We start from the raw sequence: 6,000 nt of genomic DNA, 5'->3' as shown, positions 1-6,000 counted from the left end.
TGTAGTTGGCGTTGCGGCTGGTGTGCACATGCAAATCGTCGCCCTGCTTGACGGGAGGGTGCACTGTGTGAGCATGTTCAGCCCACTCATTTTTTTTTTCCATTTTTTTTTCCCACTACTAGTCTTCATGTCCCAGCCCAGCCTCCTCTCTCTCCCAGTCTCTGATTCCATCTTGGCAATGACAGGCATGTATACATACACACACACACACAAACACACACTTCAAACTCAATCGGCCTTTCCCCACTCACTTCTTCTCTCTTACTGAACCACACATGCGCACAGTTTTCTCAGACTTCGACACGTTCCCTCCGCTTCTTCTCTATGGGTGAGCCATCATTATCTAGAAAGAGTGCCAGTGTTTGGCCACAGTGTGCCTTCTTCCCAGCGTTGAACTGAACAGCTGAGACATCGGCTGCTGGTAGTGACACGGCTGTCAGAGACATGCCTCATTACTGCTGCTGCAAATGTCAAAGCACCAAAAGTAATCGCTCGCAGCTCAACTGGACACATGGACATACGGTAAATTATTTCAAGGGAAGAAGGGTTAACCGTTGTGTGCGTGCGCGGTGTGTGTGTGTGTCTGCATATATAAATGCCGAGGGTGCAGAGATTTTACAGATCTTTTACGTTTGAGGTAATTTCCCACATGCCCTCATGCTAATGTGACAGCAGATTTCTGGTTATTTGCAACAAGTAATAGCATGGTGGAGTTTTTTTTTTTCTCACAAACTTCCTTCAGAGTTATTACTGCCAATCCAGGGATGCTTTCAGCTACGTTATATATGCACCTTAAGTTGATTTCCTCCACACATAGCCGCAGTAAGCATTTGTGCTGGGTACTTTATATTCCCAGCTTTTGTTGGGATGTCCTTCAAGTGCTCACCAGCCTCAGCGTGAGCACCTGAAGGACCAGCCATCGGCTGATCAGATTAATGATTATGGAGGAAAAGCTAATCATGTTGGAAAACATGCAGTTAATCTGAAATAACTGATTTTTAGGGACTTTTTGGGAGTGGAGTTGAAAGTTGCTGACACGACATCGGCAAATCATCGCTTTATACAGTTGCAATCAGAAATGTGAACCTCCTTTAACTGATGAGATATTCTAGTGATGTGAATAAAAGGTAATCAAAGCATATCAACTTCAATCTGGTAAACAGCCAAAGAAAGCTCCAAAGTACATATTAGAGGGATTTTTGGAGAACATAGTGTTAAGCTTAGTAATGCTGCTACAAATAAAGAACAGTTCTCCAAAAAAAAGCCCAAAAGCCAAATTACTCACCACCCGAAGTCAATATTTAATAACAATATCCTCTCATTTTTATGACCGCTGATTAATGTTTCCAGTAGTTTCTCACAAGCTCTCTTTGTGAGGATTTAACCAGGTCCTAGTGTTCCCAGCTTCCTTTGCTTTCCGTGCTGCCACAGCTTTCTTTGTATCCCACTAAGGATTCAATTCCAGACCACTCAAGGACATTTGAGGAATGCTTCCTGAACCAAGCTTGGGCTGATGCTTCAGGGTTGCTGTCCAGTGATTACCAGTTTTCTGTTTACGCACTGAGGGCATCGCATTCCTTTTGAGGCATGGCCTTGGTATTTTAAATCCAAGATGCCAGTCACATGGTCAACTTTTTTAATTTACTCCAACAGCAAAGCATCATTCTTCTTGCTTTAACGTTCTACTACTGGTCCATGACTTCAAACAGCTCCAGTTTAGTCTTGTCACATCACAAATGATCTCACAAGTTGATTTTTTTTCGTGTTTTGGGGCATAAATTCTGTGCCTGTGTACGTCTTGTAGTCTGTACTGATAGTTAATCACATCCTCAATGTGTCTGCTCCTAGCAGTTGTTTTCAAACTTCCGATTTGAGAAATGTTCCTCTTTCTTTCACACCCGCTGCTGCTGCACCATGAGGTCTTAGCTTACATTAGATGCTGCCAACTACAGTGCTGTGTAAAAGTCCTGAAAGATGTAGAAGCATAAATGGAAATACACAATATGAGGCAAAAAGACAGTTTGTACAATTGTAACAAGCTTGAAAGTCAATATTTGGTATGATCACCTTTATTCTTCAACACAGCCTGAACTCTTTCAGTCAATCTTTCTTCTGATTTATTTAGATAGTCTTCAGGAATAGTTCTCCGGGCTTTTTGAGGGACATTAAAAGGTCTTATTTGGATGTTAGCTGCCTTTTGTTCTGTCCTCTGTCAGGAGGATCCCACACTGCTTCAGTAATGTTGGAGCTCTGGGGAGATTGTCAGTGACTGTTTATCTTTCTCCATCCATTTAATCCATTGGCACTCTGTTTGGGATCATTATCACACTCAAACATTGAGCCATTTCTAGATGGTATTGTATGGCAGATCAAACCTGATTTTACTTTTCTGTGTTTTAAGAAGGTCCCCAACACCACTGACTGAATTCCAGCTTCACACCGTGACAGAGCTTCCACCATGTTTTATAGATGCCTGTAGAAACTCACTTTTGTACCTCTCCTTACGTCTTCTCTACAGTCTGATGATGAATTGAACCAAAAGTTTCAAATTTGGATTCATCACTCCATCACAGATTTCAGTCCAATTCTTGTTTAATTTAGCGTACCTCAGCCTTTTCTCCCTGTTTCCCTTCCCTAAGAATGGCTTCTTTAAGCCACCCTGAAACTGAGACCATTTCTGATAAACTTATGGATGTGCTGAAGGGCCAGATGCATCTCTCAAGTCCTTTATCAGGTCTTTGCTGGATTGTTTTCCTGTTTCTTAAGGACACGACTTTCAGATACTGTTCATCTGCTGTAGATAGTTTTTAGGCCTGGCACTTCTTCTTTTGTCCTCCACTTGTCCACTTTCCTCAAATGTTTTAAGGACAAACTGCACACTATGCTGAGAAATCCCATTTATTGCCAGGTTTCAGCTTTTTGGGACTCACCTCCTTGGTGGAAAAATACAATTTTATGTCTGTCACATTGTGTTATCTTTGGCATTTTTCATAGATTCAACTAAAAAAATGGGAACAAATAATGTGTTTTTGTGACAGGCTGCCAGTAACAAAATGCCTAAAGGTACAATTTAAAATTGGTTCTTTGCTGTTTACTGTTATGTGTAAACACAACACTGGTTCATCCCTTGAGTTAGGAGCCTTTTTTATTCTTGAATGAGTCACAGGTAAGTGTTAAAGCATTCCTCTGAAAATGGTCAGGTACAAGGACTCGACTGAAAATGAGTGAAAAAGCAGCCAATGTCTAAAGAAATGATTTGAACGCCCTCCAGAAAGGCTCAATAACCTGCTCAAGACTGTTTGCTTGGAGTTAAAATATAAAGAAGTCTTATACTAGATATATCAGGATTACATCATCTTAAACAAGTATAGCACCACCTGTTTTACATACTCGCAGGCAGAGATAAACATCAACATTTACATCATATCTCTGGCCATCGTTCTCCTTCTAGCTCTGCTTTTGGTCTCCACCTGTTCTCAAGGTAAATGCCTCTCTTTAGCTGTTTAATATTCCACTGCTGCTTATCAGCCAGCTGCTTTTTAGCTGTCTGCTTTTTTATGCCAAGCTGGGAAGGTACAGTGGGCTTTCATAGGTTTATTGCAGAAAACAGCTGGATGTTGCTTCTGTAAAAATACTGCGAGTGTGGCGATAGCGGATAGAAAACAGCTGCAGCCACAAACCAAAACAGTGAGCTGAAAGATGTTCCACTGACCTATAGAGAAACTCACTACAGACACAGTATCATTTGTTACTCATTAAAGCTTTTTTTTTTTTTAAATGGATCATTATTTATATTTCCCTAACTCAGCTAAGGTGAAACAAAACACATCCAAACCATAAGGTTCAAAAGATTTCGCTATGTGGTTATGTTTGATGCTCTGAAAATATCATTTACACTGACTTTCCAGATTTCCCCAAGGTTGTCACAGTAAACAGGCAGCAGTGCCACAGCAGCATTATAAGGCCTAAAACTGGAATGTTCCAAGGGCAGCTGTAAATTTCCCAAGTAATTGAACGACTATAAAGTCATTCATCTAACCTGGACGCTTTCAGCGCTTTCCATTCACCTCAGGTGCAGCATAACGTCTTTGATGTAGATATGTTGCTCACTGGATAAAAGTGCTAGACTGAACTCCTTGACCCAGAGTTGACTTACCAGTTATGAAGGAGCAAGGAAAGAAAAGTTCTTTTTTTCTTCCCCTCACTTTTCTGCTTCGCCTGATCAGTAATACAAATGAAGAATTTCGGAGCCAGAGCAAGGGAAAAGAATTGGGCACTTTAAAATGTTTGCATAACAAGCACCTTCTCACTGCAAAGGTTCTCTTCTTTTTAATCACCTGCACTCTCCAGACCACCTACACCCTTCTTCATGATCAGATACAGGACTGACTGGCTGATGTACGATCCGAGGAATTAATCTGCTAAGCCTGATTGCCATTACCGCCATGCGATTATGCACCTTGATTACCGAGCCCACCCCAAGGACCGTGACGTGCCCCGGTGCACATTTTAAAGGTGCGCATAAAATTATGTGGTGATTACCCCACAATAGATCAATCCACAAGCGAATGAGACTGTGTGGCCATATAGACCGTCTCAAGTAGGACTGTGATTATTAATAGGTACTTGAGGTGACCTGATACCTGAAGCTTGAACCAATGAAACTGCTTCTGAACCTTCATATACGCAAATAAATTCCTTTTCATACATTCTGAAAGTCATTATTGGATTATTGTTGTAGAGGCAGAATTGTTTGGAGTTCAAGCATGGATAAAAGGGATGTTGGACTCTTCAGAGACAACTGGAGCTGTACTTATCCCTCTCAAGATAGGCTTCAGACATTCAATGGCAGTACAGCTTTGGAAGGGCTTCACACTCAGGAGGGTGGTGGGATGCTTATTAGTCTATGTCATCATATAGAACTAATGGAGGTCAGTGTGTTGTTGCATGATGAAAAAGACTATGAAGAACAAATGATGTACATAAAACAAACTGCTGTGTGCCAATTGGGGGAAAAAGAGAAAGCTGGTGATTACAAGTAATGAACATGTAAGTACAAATCATCCTGTAGTGACACTTATCCTCAGAATTTGGGCCTATCTAATCCTTCGCTGTCATTTTCTAGGATTTTTTTTTTTATCCTGAGCCAAAGTACTCATTTGGTGCAGCAGATAAATAGTACCATTGACTTATCCAGAAGCAATCCTACATCAAGCGATTAATTGGATGAGACAATAAGGGAGTAAAATCACATCAGTTCATGGTTTTCTCCTTGGTCACATATGGAATATGTTAGTCACACAGACGCGCTACCTTGGATAAACTAACCCCCCCCCCCTCTACACAGTGCAACAGTTTTTGTTAACATGTTTGCATTAGTAATGCCCTGGCAAGGATTTAATGGACTTGATGTGCTACAATTCACAGTGGTCCACGTTCTTAGAAAGCATGGTACTCTGTGGCGGTCATGTGCCCTCCCTGCACAATTACTTAATGGCTTCAGCAATTATGCATATCTACAGGAGTTTTTAAAAAAAACAACAGCACACACACACACACACATGCACGCACACACTCGTCAGTCAGAGGAAAAGAACTGATTTACGTCTTTTGTTAGGAAGACTTACAACATACTAAACATATTCAATAAAGGCACCACTGCTGAGACCGGGCTCACATGCTGCAGATACATCAGCCATTTACAGTATGCAAATGTGAATTTGAGCTTACAAACGCACAATTGCAGAAATTCCATCACTGGCCACAGTTCAATAACTCTTCAGTCTTCAAGTGTCTGGATAATGGTCACCGTGACTGCACATCGCCGCAATTCAAAAACCTCAACCATCCATCACTGGACAATGTTTGCCACTAAAACAACAAGGACAAGCGGGTGCGTGCCGATGCCGGTTGGGCCACGCGCTATTGTAAGCAAGGATGAGTGATAGACAGGAGAGGATGGGTACATACTATTCACAGTGCTCTGTGTGGCAGCTTGCA

The sequence above is a fragment of the Oreochromis niloticus genome, linkage group LG6, assembly GCF_001858045.2.
Source record: "Oreochromis niloticus isolate F11D_XX linkage group LG6, O_niloticus_UMD_NMBU, whole genome shotgun sequence".
NCBI classification, from domain to species: domain Eukaryota; kingdom Metazoa; phylum Chordata; class Actinopteri; order Cichliformes; family Cichlidae; genus Oreochromis; species Oreochromis niloticus.
The sequence above is the reverse complement of the archived record's forward strand: the minus strand, read 5'-3'. Positions refer to the sequence as shown.